This window comes from Myxine glutinosa, chromosome 8 (assembly GCF_964187855.1).
Source record: "Myxine glutinosa chromosome 8, kmMyxGlut1.1, whole genome shotgun sequence".
Lineage (NCBI taxonomy): Eukaryota > Metazoa > Chordata > Myxini > Myxiniformes > Myxinidae > Myxine > Myxine glutinosa.
The window spans coordinates 65971189-65994071 of NC_136268.1; the positions used below are offsets into that span (position 1 = coordinate 65971189).

The 22883-nt window shown below is 43.9% G+C and overlaps 1 protein-coding gene across 2 annotated transcripts in view; it reads left to right on the forward strand.

Moving 5' to 3' along the window:
• The first annotated feature begins 4374 nt into the window (after positions 1-4374).
• HIVEP2 (HIVEP zinc finger 2) overlaps positions 4375-22883 on the forward strand; it is a 241199-nt gene continuing 222690 nt past the window's right edge. For both annotated transcript variants that reach the window (XR_010985523.2, XM_068124642.2), the window contains exon 1: positions 4375-4546. The gene's annotated coding sequence lies outside the window, so the exon portion shown is untranslated. The remainder of the gene's footprint in view (positions 4547-22883) is intronic.

Below are 22883 nucleotides of genomic sequence, written 5' to 3' on the forward strand. Positions count from 1 at the left end.
TTTGATGTTATGGTGGGCCGAGCGGAATGGCCGCCGTGTTCGCACAAGTTACCCGATTATACTCGAACCTTGGCCGAGTCGCGCTACGCTAGATCAATGAAGGAAAGGACACAACGGCTAGGTTAAATGACACGACACCAGGGGTACAGTTCTCAAGGCCTCCGGAGGAGGTTATATTAGTTCGGAACGTTTAGATTACAGGGATGAGAGAGAGACAGCATAGAAAGATAGGCACTTAATTACGGTCTTATAGTAGCCCCGACAGACGACAGATAAACAGGACAAAACTGACTCACACGGGGATTGATGGCAAGGAAAGGCAGGTAGTCGAGGCTCAAGGTGCACTCTTGGCTCAGGGACAGGATACAGTACGGTCCAGTAGATGCAGGGAGGTGTCACAGCGCTCGGAGGTCGCGACTGGTTCTTCTTCGTGGCTGAGGCGCATCTGACGTCACGTCCGGTAAGTGGCTGCGTATATCCGGCGGGGAGTGACACGCCCTCGGCTCGTTAGCTCCGCCCCAGATGGAATCGGCCCGTTGCTTCTTATTGGGTGCGGGGGTTACCAGGCTCCGCCCTTGACGAGGAGCTGACAGCCAGCCCCTTCGTGGTAACCCCGTGGGCGCACATGGCAATGGCGGCTAACCAAGCCGGTGTGAGGACGCACACTCCCCGCACCGCGGCCGCGCCGCCCCCGCTGTGGTTGTAGTTGTTGTTGTTGTTATTGTTTCACGGGGAAGAAGGGAGGAGGTATGGGGAGGTCCTAAACTCACTACTGGTGCCATACAATCACATTCTGGTGCAACGAAGAGTCAGAATTAATGGAAACGAGTCCTTAACTGACATAGACTAAGAATAACTAGCAAGATGTCCGAAAGTTGTCTACGTGAGATGCGGTGGACCTGGGCACGACATTTAATGGGGGAAGAAGGGGAAGGTCGGTTCTACAGAGTGTTGTTTACAGACAATGGGACTAGGGAATGGGGGATTGGGGATAGTTGGGGAGTATTGGGGAAATAGGGGAATATTTACAAGCGGATATGGAGGCCAAATCCCATATCCGCAACAATATTAATACAATCACATGTTTCTTGCAGTATCCTTTAAATCATGCCACTCAGAGTGTGTTGGTTTATTTGTGCTGGTAAGATGTTGTGACGTCATCAAAACCATTGTCTGTTATATATGTTTTAATGATAAGCCTCAAAAGTGTGCTCAGCTTAGTCCACACTCTGTCCTGGGAACACTCAGTCCTATAAAGCGTGATTTGCAGTGAGATGAAAGCATTGAGGCTTTTTTGAGCAAAAGGGTGTTGCAGAACTGCACTCAGACCACGGTGCTTGATGCGTACGTCACATGCTGTTACCGAGTTATTGTGTCTTGGTTTATTCCTTTGGGTGTGCATATGCCATTCCAGCATTCCGACATTTGTGATCACCTTTCTCGCAGTGTCTGTCCTTGCCAGCCTGTGTGATTCAAGCCAGCTTTAGCTTCAATTATATAATAATTTTTCTCCAGGTAACCATCAGGTTGCATCAATGCCTCTGCATTTTTCGATAATGGAATGACCAGCTTTCCTCCTGAATGGCGTCCATTGCCTCTATGCTACATTCCATGAAGACAAATGGCAAATGTCCCTGACCTTATGCTAATGACCTGGGATGGATGACAAAGTAATCATCATCATCAGCATATCATCATCATCATCATCATGTACCACACCCTATGCAGTTACTAGGCCACAAAACTGGTTGGGTCGCCACTTATACTTAGGAAGTTAGGGCAGCAATTAGTCATTTGTACAGGGAGCCGGCGATGGCTCGCCTACTCTTCGAGAAGGACACCGTGGAATCTTTAACGTCCACCAACCAATGTCGACAGACAGGGACACCCAGTTGAACGTCCATCCGAGGAACGGCACAACATATCGATGAGTCACTCTACCTGAGAAATCGGAGCGTGTCGAAGAGATTTTGATGTACGCAGGTGAGTAAACTAGAACGGCACTCAGTAGTGCCCATACCTCCGCCCGGTTGGCCATATCACTCAATGGTGAAGAATCACTTTAAAAAATCTACTAGCTGGATCCGGATCCGAATCTTTACCAAAATTTAACATTCTTCCTTGTCAGACACCCAACCTGTCCAACAAGTTTCGTCCAAATCCATCTACAACTTTTTTTGAGATTTCCTGCTACGTATCGTTTTTGGCCCTATCACCCAATGGTGAAGAATCTTTTACAAATTAAATAATTCTCATATCCGAATCCATATTCAGATCTTCACCAAAATCGAATCTGTTTGTTCTTGTCAGACACCCAACCGGTCCACCAAGTTTCGTTCAAATCCGTCTACAACTTTTTGAGATTTCCTGCTACGTATCGTTTTTGGCCCTATCACCCAATTAAATGGTGAAGAATCTTTTACAAATTAAATAATTCTCATATCCGAATCCATATTCAGATCTTCACCAAAATCGAATCTATTTGTTCTTGTCAGACACCCAACCGGTCCACCAAATTTCGTCCAAATCCATCTACAACTTTTTGAGATTTCCTGCTACGTATCGTTTTTGGCCCTATCACCCAATGGTGAAGAATCTTTTACAAATTAAATAATTCTCATATCCGAATCCATATTCAGATCTTCACCAAAATCGAATCTATTTGTTCTTGTCAGACACCCAACAGGTCCACCAAATTTCGTCCAAATCCATCTACAACTTTTTGAGATTTCCTGCTACGTATCGTTTTTGGCCCAATCACCCAATGGTGAAGAATCTTTTACAAATTAAATAATTCTCATATCCGAATCCATATTCAGATCTTCACCAAAATCGAATCTATTTGTCCTTGTCAGACACCCAACCGGTCCACCAAGTTTCGTCCAAATCCGTCCACAACTTTTTGACATATCCTATGTATCGTTTTTGGCCCGATCTCCCAATGGTGAATAATCACTTAAAAAATTCTAGTAACCGGATCCGAATCTGGATCTTTACCAAAATCTAATCATTTCGTCCTTGTCACATACGCTACATCTCTGCCAAATTTCGTCCGAATCCGTCCACAACTTTTTGAGATATCCTATGTATCGTTTTTGGCCCGATCTCCCAATGGTGAATAATCACTTTAAAAATTCTAGTAGCCGAATCCGGATCTTCACCAAAATCTAATCATTTCGTCCTTGTCACATACGCTACCTCTCTGCCAAATTTCGTCCGAATCCGTCCACAAATTTTTGAGATATTTTGTTCACAAACAAATAAACAAACGAACAAACAAACGGACAGACAAACAGACAGGGGTGAAAACATGACCTCCATCCACCTTTGGTGGCGGAGGTAACGAGGTAACTAGTGATGGTTAGCGGAATTGAAAGACTCAAGTGAAGAGGAAGAGAAAATGTATCGGGAGACGATTCCCCAATCGAGTTTATAAGGGGACGAATGAATGAATGAATGAACGAAAGCAGGTAGGCAATCATCCTTGATTTTGGGAGGGTAGGGTTTATAGAATGAGGCCATTGACCGTTGGGGTTTATTGACAAACGCTGTGACCCTGGGTAACCTTGGGAGCCTGAGGTCGGAGATGGCAGGAGGAGCAAGGCCAGACACTGTTTCAAACTTGATGTCCTCGTCAGACAAGACAAAACGGCTCATCCAAAGGTAACAATGCCAACGACCCACGCATTGTCTCTTAAGCTGGAGGAGAGTGAATGCAAAAAATGAAAGTGGGAAATAGGGAGTAGATACAGGAAGGGAAAGTTATGGCCTTTCGGGTAAAGTTAAAGACAGGTTGGGAGGAAGAAAGAGGCTTCAATGTTGGCTAATGTGAACTTTGAACTTGAGTCTTTGAATAACAGTATAGCCTTCCTCGTGGGAGGGAAAGGTCCGAATTTAAATACCTTGGTGCAGCAGCTGTTGCCTGAGCAATCCTATGGAAACATTTCGGGACAACTCTGCCCCAGTTTGCCAGTGCTCCTCTTGATCCAGAAGCTGCTCTGTGTCCATTTTGCTTCTGGTCTGGGCTGAGTTTGAATCTGATGGACAATGTAGATGAAGCTAGTTCAAGGAATTTGGTCTTCATAGGGAATTGTATTAACGACTTGGGGAACTGTAAGGAGCCAAAGATGAATTGCAATATTATACACGGTATAATAAAGGAGGTGGGATGGGATGGACGAGGAAGGGACGATGTGGGAAATCGGGAGATATGGCAGAGCCCGGGAAGGAAATGAAAGAGGGAAAGAGAGGATGGAGGATGGAAAGCGTGCACTGTAGTCTGTCGTGTAGGGGTGGAGGGAAAGGAAGGCGGAGCTTGAAGAATAGTGGGAGGTGCCTCAGGAAGGCTGTTACTGGCAGGGACTCCCCGATAGAGGCTGGGGTTGTGGGGAGGGATGTTTGGGGGGGGATACCTGCAGGACGCGGTTCCGCGTTCCAGAGGCAGAGCTTGCGCTTGGCTACGAACCCAAAGTTTAGCTCCTCGGTGTCGTAGCGGTCGTGGCGACGAAGTGAGACCACCTTGACGAGGTTGTGCTGGATGCGGGAGGTGAGCTCGACCTCTAGCCTTTTCCTACCGCGCTACATATACCATTCCCCCTCCCCAACCCTTCACCCTCCCTTCTCCTTCCTTTGGAACATCCCAATTTTGTGACAGCTCGGCGCATGAGCGCTTGGGTTCCGTGCGCTGCCCGTGTCCATGGGAAAAACCCGATAACCTTGTCCGAGGTGCCTTCACCGACGTGGGCCTCCTTGCGGGGGGATTCTCGGGAGCTCGGGAAGTCTTTCCCGCATTTCGTTTGTCTCGACCTGCAGCCTTTGACCGGCCAGTGCACGAGGGTTATTCCAAGGGCAAACTGTCTCTTGTCCTCATTCCCATCACATTTAATGCCCATTTTTTTTGTCCCCTCCCAAAAAGAACGACAATAATTTCGAATGATCTGTTGAATCGATGTGCAGACGATCGGTGTTCGTTCACCTGCCTACTGAGTTTGAAACCGATTCATTCTTATATCAACCCCTTTACCCCCCCCCCCCCCCCTTCCCTCCTACCCACACTAACACTATAAGCACCGCGAGCCCTTTCTATGGTTACCGATCAATCTCCTCGTCTATCAATATATCACCCGTGACATTCGGATATCATATATCACCTGTGACTTTCAATGTATTTTCCCACAAATTTTGATGGTCGTGTGGTCGTGGTGATGTTGTTTATGGTCTGATCAGGTGGTCCAAGAGCCTCTGATAATGATGATTGGTTGACTTGTTGAACTGTCATCTCCAACAGACACATACATGTACCTGCTATGTCGTCAAAGGTTCATATGACGCTTCACCTTGACATCTTTCCCTCATTTGACCTCATTTTCACCTATTATTCAGTTAAACCATCATTCATTTCCATTTGCCAATTGTAGCTTTATGATAAATCGAGTTGTAGCCTCGGAATCAACTCGGCCGGACATCGAGACAACACTTCGATGCTATTTGTCTCACCGGGATGTCAAAAACGGCATTCACCTTCTCCGGGGTTTTGATGTGGGACAAAAACATTGGGCTTGTCTGTCTCTGCTAATCAGATAGAGTAGAGCAAGTTACTCATTCCTCAACACCCTTAGTGCTCTACACACCCTTGGTGCTCTAGAGTTGATGGGATTCCCTAAAAACTTCTGGTTTTTTGACCATCTTTCGAATAGGTGACCTCCTCTCTTTTTCTTCCCTCTCTCTTTGTTTCTCCTCCTGTTTGTTTATCTTTTGACTTGTTGTGTCCACCCAGTGCCCCCACTGTCATTGTGCTGCCTTCTAGCTTCTGTCACCTCACTCTTGCACGAGGTAACATTTTGTATACAGCAAAGTTCACGTGCACCTGTGTGACTTGAGTTAAACTGTCTGGAGGCAATACATCATGATTAGCCACTTTGCTCTTACTTTAAGGGGCATTGAACTTAATAGGTTGAAACCCTTATGGTGTAAATATGCTCGGTTGATCCCCATTTTTGAAGGTGCCCGTTTCTACGATTGGTGCTTTATGTAAGTGGAGGCTCCTCAAAGTTTAATGTTTTTGTTCTCAGCTCCCCACTTGTGCATGGGCATGTGCATATTTGGGAGGAAATCCTGAACGTCTGTGGTGGCCGGGGCTACTGCCTTTGATGAGGCCATTGCTTTGTGGTGACTTTGTTTTGCCGAGCTAATGTCCATTGCAGCCAAACGACGACTCTAGCCCGCTTAGGGAGGATCCGGTGCAACGAGGAGACCAAAGAACAGCTCGATGACTGTTTGTATGCGCACACACACCAAACCTGATCGCGTCTGCAGGCCATCGATCATCGAGTCTGGCCAGTGATCCCGTTTGATTCTTTTTTTTTTGCGTTTCCATCTTGTTTGTCATTCACTTTGGTGTTATTGTTGACGGTTCACCCACCGTTAGTCACATGTATCTTTTCCCTGTCACCCTTACTTAGTCCCTTGGCATTTCCATTTCCTTTTCCGTGTTGCTGCAGGAATGTCCCTCTGCGGCCTGGAGCAGGGCTATCGTGTTATGGTTGATCATATAAAAAGTAGTGGCTCGGTAAAAAGAGCCTCGGGGTTGCACGTTGTTACCAGAAGCAGAAGTAACCCGACCACATGCTTCACCGAAACTGCCAGTGTGACATCGAAATGCATCCAAGTGTTACTTTCCCACCGTGATGTCGCTGGAATACGGGCACGCTGGTTATATATTTTGTCAACACGACATGCATTTGGTTACTGATGGGCCTGGTAGGCCAGGAAACCATATTGGTATTCAAATTGATGCTTCCTTGCCAAACATTGATATGCAACTTCCTGGACATTCACTTCATTTCTACCTTCAAGAAGATTGTTGAAGAGTTAAATTTGAGGGTCATATCATTGAATACCGAAGGGCCGACAGGATAGCCTGGAGACGTGCACAGTACTCTTCGAGTTGTCCAACCTAAGTTGTTCTAATCTAGTTCTAATCTTGACTCTGCTAGCGTTTCTCATGCAGAGCGAGGCATCAATGTGTCCCTCTGATGGAAGCTAAGCCGGGAGGCGCGTTGACGGATGTTTAAGACCCAACGGTATTTTTCGCAAAGAGTCGGCGAGTTATCACCATTACCCTGAACACACAACAAATTCCTACCATCGTCAGTCAAGCATCATGCCGTCGGTCGATTTACGAAAGGCTTTGGCCGAAATTGTTCCCCAGCTGACCCTACAAGTGTTAGGGGATCCTCGAATGCCAGGTAGTATGCGCAGTACAGTTAATTCCTTTTCCACTTGCAACTCATTTTTTAGTTCTGTGGTGGTTGTCCTGGAATATGTACGTATTGATTCTAAAGATGATATTGCTACGATTTGTCTTCATAATGGTGGCACCTCCATACCTCAAAAATATTCTCAATTACACCCCCGTTGACGTGGCAGCTGCTAGCCGCACTTTCCCTATTAGGCACGAAAAAGCTCGTGTACAGTATTCAAAACTTCCGACGCAGAAAACCAGCAGAGGCAGTTTAGAAGACAGGGGGAATGTGTAAAAATGTGTCTCCCAGCTGGAGTCGAGGCCCTGACCAGTAGAATTTCTTTTATAAAGTACTGAAACGAATGGAACTGATTGTCGTTGCAGTATGTAAAGATGTTGCCTTTGCAGCGAGTCCTGCGGTGCTGAAGCTCACCCAGAGGCTGGCACCGTTTTGGCAGATAAACTTATCAGCAATCAGCGTGGTCTGGTGCAACCAGTTTCCTTTGCGAAGTTGCAAGCTGTTAGGTGCACTGGAATTATTTTTTACCATCGCTTGATTCCGACTACGATAGGCCACTGAGGTCGAGTTTAGAACGTTTGGTTCACTGCCTTTTTGAAGCTGGCAGTAGTGGTCATCGACCTCACGACTGGTCGTCGGTGGTCGTTGAAGATGCCCTGCCCTATGTGGAGGCGAGGGCAAACCGTCGCCCGAAGAGACCCCGGTGCGTCGTCGATGAATCGGTTATCCTATTGCGTGCCTGGACCTGTTAATTTGTGGTACGTTTCTCCGTAAGTCTCGCAGTCAGACTCTGGGGAGACTCGAAACCCCAAGGCCTTGGTGCGGTGTTTAGTGCAGGCTTGTTGGACTGTGATCTTACTGCACCCTTTAGCGCCCGTCTGTAATTTCTGGCGTGAACCTGGAAATTGTCGGGCCTGTGAGGCATGTTCGCCAAAGCCTTCGGAATGTTCACCGCTTTGCTGTGCGTCTAACTTCTGCATGAAAGGGAGGGCGTCTTGGAGATGTCACTATGGATACTGGGGGAAAAATAAAATAAATGTCCATTGGAAGCTGGAGGAAAACATCTTGGCTCAAAGTCATCATAGAGCGGCGTAGCATGTTTATTAATGTATTGCATGTTAGGGTGCAGCAAGTGCATGTGCTGTTTGAACCATGACCTTTATGGCACTGAGTCATGACATTTGGATAATTCCCTTCAGGGGAAGCTATCAGGATATGAACTATTATCTTACGAAAGACGGATTATGTCATCACCTTGGCATTTGAACATCCGGCAATATTTGTTGCATGATGTCAGGGAATTGAATAGATCTGTTAACTGTTGTGCAGTAATATGTTTCACATGATGTCAGGGATTTGAATATATCTGGTAACCATTGTGCAGCCATTTGTATCACATGATGCCAGGAATTTGAATAGATCTGGTAACCCTAGTGCAGCAATTTGTATCACATGATGTCAGGGGTTTGAATAGATCTGGTAACCATTGTGCAGCCATTTGTATCACATGATGTCAGGGATTTGAATAGATCTGGTAACTGCTGTGCAGTAATTTGTATCACATGATGTCAGGGATTTGAATAGATCTGGTAACCGTTGTGCAGCAATTTGTTTCACATGATGTCAGGGATTTGAATAGATCTGGTAACCTTTGTGCAGCAATTTGTATCACAAGATGCCAGAGATTTGAATAGATCTGGTAACCTTTGTGCAGCAATTTGTATCACAAGATGTCAGGGATTTGAATAGATCTCGTAATCATCGTGCAGCCATTTGTATCACATGATGTCAGGGATTTGAATAGATCTGGTAACCATTGTTCAGTAATTTGTATCACATGATGTCAGGGGTTTGAATAGATCTGGTAACCCGAGTGCAGCAATTTGTATCACATGATGTCAGGGATTTGAATAGATCTGGTAACCATGTGCAGCAATTTGTATCACATGATATCAGGGGTTTGAATAGATCTGGTAAACATTGTGCAGCCATTTGTATCACATGATGACAGGGATTTGAATAGACCTGGTAACCATTGTGCAGCAATTTGTATCACATGATGTCATGGATTTGAATAGATCTGGTAACCATTGTGCAGCAATTTGTATCACATGATGTCAGGGGTTTGAATAGATCTGGTAAACATTGTGCAGCCATTTGTATCACATGATGTCAGGGATTTGAATAGACCTGGTAACCATTGTGCAGCAATTTGTATCACATGATGTCAGGGGTTTGAATAGATCTGGTAAACATTGTGCAGCCATTTGTATCACATGATGACAGGGGTTTGAATAGATCTGGTAAACATTGTGCAGCCATTTGTATCACATGATGTCAGGGGTTTGAATAGATCTGGTAAACATTGTGCAGCCATTTGTATCACATGATGTCAGGGATTTGAATAGACCTGGTAACCATTGTGCAGCTATTTGTATCACATGATGTCAGGGATTTGAATAGATCTGGTAACCATAGTGCAGCCATTTTCATCACATGATGTCAGGGGTTTGAATAGATCTGGTAACCATTGTGCAGCAATTTGTATCACATTATGTCAGGGATTTGAATAGATCTAGTAACCGTTGTGCAGCAATTTGTATCACATGATGTCAGGGATTTGAATAGTTCTGGTAACTGTTGTGCAGCCATTTGTATCACATGATGTCAGGGATTTGAATAGATCTGGTAACCATTGTGCAGCAATTTGTATCACATTATGTCAGGGATTTGAATAGATCTAGTAACCGTTGTGCAGCTATTTGTATTACATGATGTCAGGGATTTGAATAGATCTGGTAACCGTTGTGCAGCAATTTGTATCACATGATGTCAGGGATTTGAATAGTTCTGGTAACTGTTGTGCAGCCATTTGTATCACATGATGTCAGGGATTTGAATAGATCTGGTAACCATCGTGCAGCAATTTGTATCACATGATGCCAGGGATTTGAATAGATCTCGTAATATTTGTGCAGCAATTTGTATCACATGATGTCAGGAATTTGAATAGATCTGGTAACCCTAGTGCAGCAATTTGTATCACATGATGTCAGGGATTTGAATAGATCTGGTAACCATTGTGCAGCCATTTGTATCACATGATGCCAGGGATTTGAATCGATCTGGTAACCCTAGTGCAGCAATTTGTATCACATGATGTCAGGGGTTTGAATATATCTGGTAACCATTGTGCAGCCATTTGTATCACATGATGCCAGGAATTTGAATAGATCTGGTAACCCTAGTGCAGCAATTTGTATCACATGATGTCAGGGGTTTGAATATATCTGGTAACCTTGTGCAGCAATTTGTGTCACATGATGCCAGGGATTTGAATACATCTGGTAACCTCGTGCAGCATTTTGTATCACATGATGCCAGGGGTTTGAATAGATCTGGTAACCTCGTGCAGCAATTTGTATCACATGATGCCAGGGATTTGAATACATCTGGTAACCATTGTGCAGCATTTTGTATCACATGATGCCAGGGGTTTGAATAGATCTGGTAACCTTGTGCAGCAATTTGTGTCACATGATGCCAGGGATTTGAATACATCTGGTAACCTTGTGCAGCCATTTGTATCACATGATGCCAGGGATTTGAACGGATCTGGAAACCATCAGTGGCAGCATTTGTTTTGTGATGCAGAATGTTTATTTTCTTTATCGTAAAACACTTCCAGAATTAGCGATGGAATTATTTGAAGTTTTGAAGACACAAATATTTTGATGGAAAGAAGAGATTGTCCTCCTTGGATTTAATTGTTGGTTGCTTCTCTGGATTAGGAGCATTTGAAATTTGTTCACTTACTTATAAGCTGCTTACACATTGGTCAAGTTGATAACTTTGTTTGAGGAAAGGTCTTTGAGGATCAATTTAATCGAAGAGCCAACAATATTGATTGGACATTGTAATTATGAGGGCCGTTTAAAATGTTCTATGGACAAGATGCTCAGAATAATTCAAGAAAAGCCAATGTTTTAAAAAAAATTCACAGAGGGTGTATATAAAGTCATAAGAAAATCATTTGCAGCTTTAGTTGCTCGAGACTCATATCTGTTTTGAAGATCATACAGATTTTAGCAACAGATTTTTTTTTCTATACATGGATTGAGGCTCATGGAAGAGCAAGAACACAGAATGGACCAGAACATAACAGAACAGACAGAGCAGTAGAACTGGGGAAATGCAATCACCTGGAAAGGAAGGGGTGGGTTTTGCAGAGGGTTAATGGGGATAGAAAAGAGAATGGTTGTGCATTGGGGATGACCTGAGGTGGTGGTGACCAGCTGTCTTCAGGACCTGGAGGGAAGAATGAGATTGAAGAGAATGTGGAAGTTGGTTCCACAGGTGGGAAAGAAAATGAACGAATGAGTGGAGGTGAGAAACGAGATTCTGGATTTAGATGGTTTCACAGAAGGGGGTTGATGGTGGACCATGTGCGTCCTGCAGAAACTTGGGGGGAGAGGGCAAAGCACAGAGAGAGCAGAGGGTGCAGGAGCAGAAAGGAGGCGGTAATGGACAGAGAGATCACCGACCTGTCTGCGATGGGTCTATAGACTCAACTTTATCGCAGGAGATTCCAATAATCTTGAAGGCCTTGGTTTCCATGATATCAAGCTGACCAAGGTGTGAGGCAGCTCCACCAGCCTATTGGAGAGAACAATAATCCCCAAGCTGCACATGAAAGCCTTGTAGGTAGATAAGAGTTCAGGTGCGCCAAGGAAGGACTTTGTACGATGGAGGATGCCCAGTTGGCGACTGGCTTTGGAGGCCAACTTTCAAATGTTGTTTGCCCAAATAAGATCATGGCTGACAGTGAGGCCCAACAGTTTGAGTGACTGAGCTTCTTCAAGAGGATTTTTAGGGAAGTAGATATAAGACGGTCCATTCGGAGAGAGAGCGAGTGAGAATTGTCAGGATTGAACGACATATTCCAAGTGTTAGACAAGCTTATGATTCTATCAACTATCTCTATTCATCAGTTATTTGTATATTTTTTGCTGTAAGTGTAACATGGTTTATTTTCTAAGATGTGATCGGGGCATCGCTGTTGTCAGCATAACAAAGCAGTTACCAGGGTTGTATTCTTCCCCTAAATCATTCTCCGCAAGGCGTGGTTACAGAGTACATATAATCCGACATCCCTCAAACTTTGTTTAAGTTATGAAAGCTTTTGATGGAATACTGAAGTTGTGAGCATTAATTTGCACTGAAGTATCATTAAACGAACCAATCTGCTCTGTCACACCACGCAACCCTGACAGGCTGTCTAATTATTACGTAGGCGGAGCTATAATGAGAAAACCTAGTGAGGGTGGGTGATAGGGGAGAGAGGAGTGAGGACGGGCAAGGATGCAAGGAGTGTAGAATGAAAGGAAAGATTTGGAGGAGATGGGATTAAGGGGAAGGAAAAGAGCTTAATCTGCAGGAGTCGGGGAAGTGGGGGCGTGCGGATTGTTGGGATAGGGGGTTGCTCGGTCGCTAAATAATCGGCCAAAGTTGTGTATATAGTAAATACATGACACTTACATATTTACATGAACATGGTGCCCTGAAAGGAGCATTTTTTGCATTCTAACTCCACAATCACAACAATATTAGTTGTTCATTTTCTCTATGAATCAGTTTCTTTGCATCTATTTGCTGTCTTTGCACAGTAATGGAATGCGACTGCATTGCCATTCACCAAAAACTGGTACAAATCATTAAAAAATGGTTTCAATAATATAATGTCAGCATACTCTGTCATTGAGGCCCTGCCTGAGATACAATCGATAGCATATTGTGGGAATTAGGGTTAGGGTCAGGGTCGGGGTAGGATTAGGGTTAGGAGCTTCAAAGCTTCACAAGATTATTTTTGATTGTGGCTTGGGGGACCCAACCTCTTAGTTCCCAACAAAGTGCTTTGTATTATAATTAATGAAACTTCCTCTCAATTCCAAATGTGGTAGACATAGGTGTACTCATTCCAGTCTATGTTTATGGTTGAAGGATTCCATATCCTCAGAGTTCCACATCTGATTCTGCAGGTTAATGCGTGTCTCTTTTGTGCTTTCTTCCATGACGTCAATCGAGCAATTAGGAAAGAACATTTGTGACGTCACATGGGTTTCACGACATACCAGGGTTTCTGTGGAGGAACAAACTTCCACGGAGATTACTGTGAAATGCATGAAAGCTTGCCCTTTATTGATGTTTTATTGGTATAAAGATGTAAAGTGCAATTCTTTTTTTAAATCCACTGATCTGATGTGTAGTACTTATTTTTGAAATCTCCCTTTTGTTTTACTTGAAGTGAAAGCCAAAAAGCCACAGCAGAAATTTGACAATGTCAAGTATAACATTGAGTGGGCCGACGTTGGCATTGGCTGACACCGATGCGCAGACCACGAGTGTGAACGGAGTGGCACGGCCAGACGTAGAGGGAAGTCGGTTGACCCGAAGCAGTGGACTTCGTCTCCCGGTGCTTTTGTTAGTGGGAAGTGTGTTGTCGTTTTGCACTTCTGTTGCCATGGAGTTCTTGCCTATTCTTTTGAAACAGCGAATTAAGCAACTGTGATCTGCGCTTGAGCCGCCCTAAGACCAGGACAGCTTCTCCATGTCTTTTTTACTCTCTAACTGTTGTTTCTCTGGGTATTGTAATGTTTTCTGCACTTGTCCATTCATCTATAATGACAGCACAGTTTGCATATTTCTGCGTTCAGAATGATTACAGCAAAGGGATTCATCAACCACGTTCTTTAAAACATTACACATACATGTCTTGCATTCCAAGAAGTATCAGTCAGCACAACTACACATACATTAATAAACTTTAAATGGATAATGGTGGAATTTATCCACGAGCTTCAACATTCTGATGTCTTTGCAGGAAGTTCTGAGTTGTTGTTGTTGTTGTTTTTTGGTGTCAGGGTGAGGATGAAATCGGTAATTTCGGTTAATGATCGCCAGTTGCAACTTTATATGAAGGGCAAAGATTAGTGGAGTGCCACATGTTGGCATCCCCCGGAGGCTGCGAGGGCATGTCCCTGAAGCCATCAATGCTCGGACATGTTCCTTCTGGCCTCACATACTGAGGAACTCCCCATGAGACTAAGGAAATCGATGAGTTAACCGGTTAGAAGAATACAGTATATACCTGTTTGAATTGCACCTGAGCTGCCACAAGTGTGGCAACTCTTTTGTCTGCAGTATGCCTCAGTCTACTCATCAGTTCTTGCTCCTAATTGATTTCGCAGTTTATTTCAGTAAGTGTTGTTACTTGTGGCTTGTTGTTCAACTCCTGCTCTATAGTCAATTATTTCCTGTTACCTTGTTGAAACAGAACAGGTGTATACTATACACTTGCAAACTGTCTTCCAAGTCGTGCCACGGTTTTGCCGTTGGCAGCAAACTCACACCGTGTAATAAACCACCGCACTGACGACAGTGGTTGCTCCGACGACCGTTTTGCTCACCGCTTGCTTCTTTCCTCCCCCTTCCCCTGCGGCTAGCCAGGCCATGCTATTCATAGCATCATTCCCACCTCCCCAGTGCCCTGCCCTCCTCCCCCAACCCTCTTGTCAAACCCTTTCCGTCATTCGGCCTCTCCCTCCTACTAGCATACTGGCCTGCATGCCTCAGAAGTCCCCGAAGAGGGAAGCAGCCGGCAAAGCGTGCCTAGGCCTAGCGTCAATAGTACCACGCCGGGCTTTCCCAGGCCAAGCTTGGTGGGGTGGCGCTCAGGAAGTGAGCTTCCCTCGGCATTCCTGCGAGGGTTTCGTATCATTGTTTCTCAGCTGTCGAGACAATTACGTCACGTATTTTTCCGAAAACATATCGTTTGTTTGCTTTTTTATTTTCGTGAGAGAGTTTGTTTTGTCGTTTTTAAGGCAAACATTTGAAAAATAACGCTTCACCGCTCAGAGATTCCAGCATTATTCTTTCCGAGATAAGTTGTGTGAAATTGCTTCATGAGGCTAGATTAAAAGGTCACGAATGGTGTGGACATTACTGAAGGAGGAAGAAGAAGCGCTGGTATGAATCACTAGCTTTTTAATGATTAAGGTTAAGCTCTGTGACTCATGGTCGCTGTTTTAAAGAGAGGAAGCCTCGAATAAATAGCTTTTATTTGAGATGTTATAGAGAGAAATGCATAATCATGTAGAGGACAACCAAGTTGTGTCGAAAATTGTCCGAAACTGAAGTAGTTTGACAAAATAGTTAGATCTAGGCCAGAGGAAGAGGCAGGTAAGAGGCAAGCTGAATGCAGGTCATGGCTGCACACCGTAAATAATGTCAGGTTGAGGGTATGGTAGAGCAAGGAATAAAAGTGTTGATGATTTTCACAGGATCCATAAAACTGTGAATTGCATGCGTTGGTAAAAGCATATGCAACTCTGAATCTACACAGCACAACATATAAATAATGACTCAAGTGTACTGTGATTTCTTAACATAAATTGAGGTGTTAGACAGTTTTAAGGACGGTCATACAATTTGGTTAAGGATATCCTTTGTATTTATTCGCTTGTTATCCTCTGAGTCGGACAATCGGGCAGCACGTGTGTGGGAGATGGAGAAGGGGCTGCGTTTCTTCTTGAGTTTCCCAGTGATGATGCAATGTGCAAGGAGCTTGGTTGCGTGATTGAGCTTAGGTAAGTTAAATATGATTTAAATGACTTGGGATTTTAAAGGGCCTGTCGTTTGTTTCGCGGCCGCCAGTGATTCATTGCAGGGACACGAGGAAGTGGAGAATTTGACTGGCAGTCCCTCCCTACTGGAGCTTCTCCAAAGCCCTGACCTTGTGGCGTCCATCTCTCAGCCCCCTGATGGCTCTCAGCAGGATTTTCCTGAATCAAGTGAACCGACCGTCGCGGGGTCGTGGGAGGGGGTCGTTTGACAATTACGTAGGCCAAGATCAAGTGTCTTAACTCTTTAGGTTTGCTTGAGATTTTTGAGCCCAAATCTTCATTGAATACCCCAGCACCCAAATGGTGGTTCCCCACTTGCTATTATTTGCATGGATGATCCACTTGCGTGGATGAGTTAGAGTAGTGTGCTTTGTTTAGGTCATCATAAGAGATCATCATCAGTCATAACAAGCACAAAAACAATAACAACTGGAAACTTTGTGTTATTTTTACAACTCCCACCTTCCTTCGGTGTACCGTAACGGTTTATTATTGATTACTATAAATTGCACTTGGGCCGGTAAGGGGGCAATAAATCAGAGCGGATTTCTCTTTTTCAATTTCAACCCACTAAAATTAACATCCTCGAACACCATAAGATATAAAACCAGTTCCTCTCCAATGAAAACTTGGTAGATGAATGTGAAAGTCAAAGCGGATACACCGATGTCCCGTAAAAAAAAAAAACAAGTGGCACTGCCAAAAGGTGCCAACAGTGAGAGACAGTGGAAGTTAGGAAAGAAGGTCACCACAAGCCATTTATACAACTCGTCCCTTCAGCTACCTTTTGCTGTGCTCCTCGTGGGATTGGTTTGCCTAATTGGATTGCAGAAGACCAGGAGGAGAAGCAGATTGAACGGAGCATTGTCGGAAAAGAGGCTGGGCCGGAGGGCAAGGCTTGGGCCCTGTGCGATGGATTGGATGTGCACGTGGGACAGTGGGAAGGTCATGCCAAGCCGTGTTGAGAGGATGTGTCTTGTTGTCTTATCATTGCAAATGCTGTTTTATTCATAAGCCTCAAGATTGGAGTTGTAGTTCATGTCACGTTCACTAATTTTGCGTCACTTTCGCCATTTTATTTTAGACTCGTGTTTATATCGTGTCCTGAGAGATAGTGTAAGGATGACGTTTCATGGGTAAAATCCAAAAGGGTCGTGGTTTTATCAGCAAAGAAGGTAATTTTGAAGGTACAGCACTGAATGTTAACAGACGATATGTTCAATGCAGACGAATGTGGCACTCAAAGCACAGGTGCAATACAGACTGAATCAAGCTGAATGAACAGGTGATAAGCTCTCCAATATTTTGGGGGACTTGGAGCTTCTAGCGCAGGTGGGAACTTTGCAGAGCCCTCTGAAAAAGTCCACATATCAAGTAGCCACATAATGTCTCAAAGAATGACATCATTCTTACAGGCAAGGCTTGCATCATCCATTTGGAAAGTCCTTACTGGAGATGCACAGAATGGTTCCGGCCTCTTCAGTCCACATACATTGGATCGAATGAATATATAATATGAATGAATGATCGTTTTAAGGCCATTTTCCCCGCTAGAGCGGGGGTTAGCCTTGCGGGCCCCATGACAATCATGGTTCCCTGTTTTGAGGCAATGTTTTTATGGCCGGATGCCCTTCCTGACGCCAACCCTTGGTCATGCTCTTACGATGCGCAGGGATACGGTGTACCTATTCTAAATCGGGGTACACACCATGATCAGTCATCCCAGCAAGTTGGTACTCAATTTGCCGACCTCGGAAGGATGACAGGCTGAGTCAACCCCCCTGGTGTTAATTCAGTGATCGACCGGGATTCGAACCCAGGATCCTAGGATCCCTAGCCGGCACCCTAACCGCTAAGCCAACACCAGGCTTCTGGATCGAATGTACCAGAATATATGTTTGAGATTTATTTCGAAAGGAACAAAACAAATGCACTGACAACAACATTTTGATTTATTTATGGCTCAAATAGTTGACCTTTTTGTATAAAATGAAGGCTCATGGAAGAGTTAGAACACTGAATGGATCAGGATGAAACAGACCAAAAGGAACAGTAGAAAGAGAAGGGAGAAACACCAACAGCAGGGTTGGGGGACAAAATAGAGGGAGACTTGGACAAACAATGTGTGTTTGGATGAATGATTGGAAGGGGAGGACGTAAGGGATGGATAGAGAAGCAAATGCTCAGGATGGAAAAACTGAAAATTTGGGGAAAGGTTGGCTTGGGAGTCGTGAGATGTGGGGGTTAACGGAGGCAGAAAAGATCATGGTTTTGAATGGGGGATGATCTGAGATAGTGGTGAGCAGCTGCTTATCTGGATGAGGGATGTCACAGCAGAGGGTGGAATCTTCAGCAAATAGATAACGGAGATTTTGCAGAGAGTTGGAGTGATCGTTGATGAATATCAGGTAATGGGTCCAGAACACTGTCTTGGGGAACAGGGAGAGGAGATGAAAGGATTCCATTGAGAGCCACACTTTGGCTGCGGGAGTAGATGAAGTCAGTAAGTCATGTGTGGAGTTGGCCATGTTTGCCACAGGCAGAGATTTTGGAGAGCAAGGTGGGATGCCAGACTGTCCAGAAAGCTCGAGATATGTCTGGAGAGACGGCCCTGATCTCATGGCTGACATTGAGGGCCTCCATACATTGTTGGGAGAGTAGGAGTAGCCTGTCCAACATAGAGTGACTTGGTCTCTATGAGCTGTTAGAGAAAAAGAAGGATTTCATATCAACTGCAATGATGGATTTCATGACCTTGATAATGATTGGTAGTAAGCTGGTATGGCTGCAGTTAGGAGGATCATTTTTTGCAACTTGTTACCTCCGCCACCAAAGGTGGATGGAGGTTATGTTTTCACCCCTGTCTGTTTGTCTGTTTGGTTGTTTGTGAACAAACTATCTCAAAAGGTTGTGGACGGATTCGGACGAAATTTGGCAGAGATGTAGCGTTTGTCACAAGGACGAAATGGTTAGATTTTGGTGAAGATCCGGATTCGGATCCGGCTACTAGAATTTTTAAAGTGATTCTTCACCATTGGGAGATCGGGCCAAAAACCATACATAGCAGGATATCTCAAAAAGTTGTGGACGGATTTGGACGAAACTTGGTGGACAGGTTGTGTGTGTTTGACCAAGAAGAATCGATTCGATTTTGATGAACATCTGAATGTGGATTCGGATATGAGAATTATTTAATTTTTAAGTGATTCTTCACCATTGAGTGATATGGTCAATCAGGCAGAGGTATGCTCTCTACTGAGTGCAGTTCTAGTTTATGTAATGCAGTTGCTGTTGTTTCGTATGCAGACTGTGGATGCTGGTTGCATCATTTACTGGAAGTGCAGTTGTGCCACAGATGCAGTGCCTCTGTTACTATTAAACTGGTACTCATTTTGCTGACCTCGGAAGTCAGAAGAATGACAGGCTGAGTTAACCCACCTTGTGTTATTTCAATGGCATGACTGGGGCTCAAACTTGAGAGCCGAAGATCTTTAGCCAGCCACTTTAACCGTTAAGCCACCACTAGGCTTATATAATGCAGTGATGTTAGCTGATTTCCAAGCAGATGGTAGATGACCGAGGGCAAATGATAGGGTGAAAAAAAGGAAGTGCAAGAGCAGCAAAGCAGGTTTTTAGGACACGTGAGCTGATGCTGTCCAATCCAATTGCAGAATCAGAATTGAGGGTTGCCAGAAACTTTTCGACCTTCTCAGGTGCAAAAGACTCAGAGTCCAGGTGCAATTGGGTGTGAATGGGTAGGGTGGGTACAGAGAGCAAGGGGTTGGGGACAGAAGATTTTGACGCAAACACAGAATTGAGGTATTCAGCCTTCTCACGAGCGGAGTCGGCTGTGGTGTCATTTGATGAGAGGGAAGGGATGGTAGGGGAGCATACTCCAGAGATAGACTTGACAAGGCACCACCAGGTTTTAGAGGAGGGAGACAAGTTTGAAAGTTCATTCTTGAGGTTGGACAGATGCTGTTTTCTGGCTCTCCTGAGAGTGGACACACACCTGTTGTGGGCTTTCTGGAATGCACTAAGATTGCCTTCAATCTGATTTGCCTTCCAGGAGGAGAAGGCAAGTTGTTTCAGATCATCTGCCTCACCACAGGGTTCAGTGTAACAATGGTGGAAAGAAGGGTAGGATAACTGAAGCCAAGATGGGATGCAACTGTGTGTAAGAGAGAGCAGCTTTCTGTGGAAGAATTCCCAAGCTGAGTTAATATCAGAGGCAGAACTGTCTTTGTTTATGCGGACACCAACTAATTACTATTTGCTTTGTGTTGAAATGGAAAGTTGTGTTAAAATACTGAACTAGAATGCCACAAGGTAGAGCGCATACTCCCGCCGTGGGTCAAGTAGGAATAGTACGATTTCACAAAAGTTTGAGGGAGTAGTTCAGTGACAACACAAGACAAGACAACACATGACAGACACTGCACAGATATATATTTAGAATATATAGAAGATAATGTAAAAAAAAAACAAGGCAATTTCACTTACATTTTCGGATTCAGCGTTCAATTCCATATAGATGAGTGTATTTTGAGGCATGTGTGACTTCAAATAAAATTGTAAGCCAGGAAAACGTTCGTTTCATTCCTTAGGGATACAACATGTAAAACTGGCCCAAACGTCAAAACAAATCTCGCTCATTTTAAGTCGTACAAGCTAATGCGACCACTCATTCTTCTGGGAAGAATCCCGTGCACATGCTGGTCACACTCATAAGTCACCTAAGTCTTTATAAGTTCATCAAATACTGACACTGCGATTGACATTCGCTGAGGTAAATGTTGATATCTTTTCTGAGGTAAAAACAAACAAACAAAAAAAACAGTTGTAAAGCATTATACGTATCAAACGATACATTTTATGAAACGGGGAAACCTAATACACACTTTGGTCGTTTTAAAATGACAGAATATGTCTTTATTAGAAAGAAAAAAAATGAACATTGAAGATGACGCTGCTAAAAAAAAATACACCGCTCTAACGCATAACCACGAGTTTAAACTACATTTACAACAAATATGAAAACTATCTTCATATCACAATGTTAAATATAGAATATAGAGAAGATAATGTTTTTAAAAATGTGCCCTATCTTCCAATGGTAAAAAAATCCTTCAAAAAATTCCTGGATCCGGAATGATATCCTGAGCTTCACCAAAAACGAATCAATTCTTCCTTATCCCAAGGGCAATCATCCCACCAACTTTCATCCAAATCCGTTCAGAACTTTTCCAGATATCTTGTTCACAAACACACACGAACACACACACACACACACGGACTGGCGGACGGACGGACGGACGGACGGACAGACACGATCGAATGCATTACTCCATGGCGGGAGTAATTACAAATTGGTAAATGTGAATAAATTGTTGAACTTTGAAATGATGATTATACCTGTTGTTTCTAATTTTAAAATGAAACTGTAACTTTGAATATGAAGACCCTGCATACCTTGCAAATAATTTTAAGTGTTTTTTTTTTGTGTTTGGCTGTGCATTTATTTGTTATTTCTTTCACGGCCGAACCGTAGCACCTAGAGGCCCTACATTTTGGGTGTAGGCACTTTAGAATCTTGTCAAGGTTTGAAGCTTCTGCATATTAACCTTGTAGGCCGTTTTGAGGCCATCAGAGGCCACTACGAAGTCTGTATTGGGATGTGGGGCTGTTGTGCCGCTGCCGAGTTGGAGGAGGGGGTTCATGTTGGAGAGATATTTTTTGTTTAATATAGATATCGGAGTCAAAGCTAATGGAAGACACGAAGGGACAGGGAAGTTTGAGTGTCAAAATTCTATAGTTCCTACACATGTGATATTGGTTCCTGTGTCGATTGGCCCTTACTTATCGTTTGCAATGAAAAAAATAAATAAAGCATTGCATTCAGAATCCCAAGGCTAAACATTCATTATGCATTCGGTACGTGCAGTGTTGATGAAACACCATCTTAAGGCGATGAGTTCTTGAGAATTATTTGGAAAGAATATTATCATATCTACTGGGATGTCTTCGAAAGGAAATACACCTACTGACGTGCCACCCCCGCACAGTTGCTATTATTGCGTTGACCCAAACCCTAACGAGGAGCAAGAAGTATATGATGGGTGTACAAGTCTACACCTTGAATATACATCGACATAACTTTGAAAAATCGTCTACGAAAAAAAACAACAAACCCAGAGCAGAGTTTGGGAAAAGAAACACAAATGACTTTATTGTCGATGTGATTGTCCCAGGCCTCCTAATTATGAACATCCATTCATAGCCTTTCATTTGGAATGTTGGCTCGACATTTCGTTTTGAGGCCTTTTGTCTCCATTCGGTCTCACGAGGAGAGTACTTGAAGGACGCGAACATTTTTCTGGTGCAGTGCCTAATGATAAGGTCAGGTGGGTTGGTACACAATTTGGCCAGGGTTCTCTTGTGTCAGATCCTGTGATGTGATGGAAACTGTTTGGTGGAGCTTGAGGCGTAATTTATCATCACTTTGGGTATGCCTGAGGCTTGCCTATTATATCAGTAGTTAGCCTTAAGGCCAAAACATACTGGAGCACCAGCAATGCACCCTTTTGCTAATTTATTGCTGAACAAATTTAGAAATCATGCTTTATTATCATATTGTTCAGCGTATCCCTGAACTTAATGAACTTTACAAAGTTGCCTATTTTGATGCAATTTCCTTTTGTCTGTCTAATTGCCTTGGCCTTTCGGCTTGCAACTTCCTTCCTCCGGGCACCCTTACTTATTGAGGAGCTATTTGTAATTACTGAAGTTTCTATCTTCAGAAAGTTTGAAAGGATAAACAGTAAGTTTAATCCTACCATTGTAGTAACTTTTGTTGTTGAATCTTAAGCATTTGTAAATTTGTTGGTGACAAATACAGCAAGTTTCCACTTAACGTCGTGGATACGTTTTTAGAAAGTGT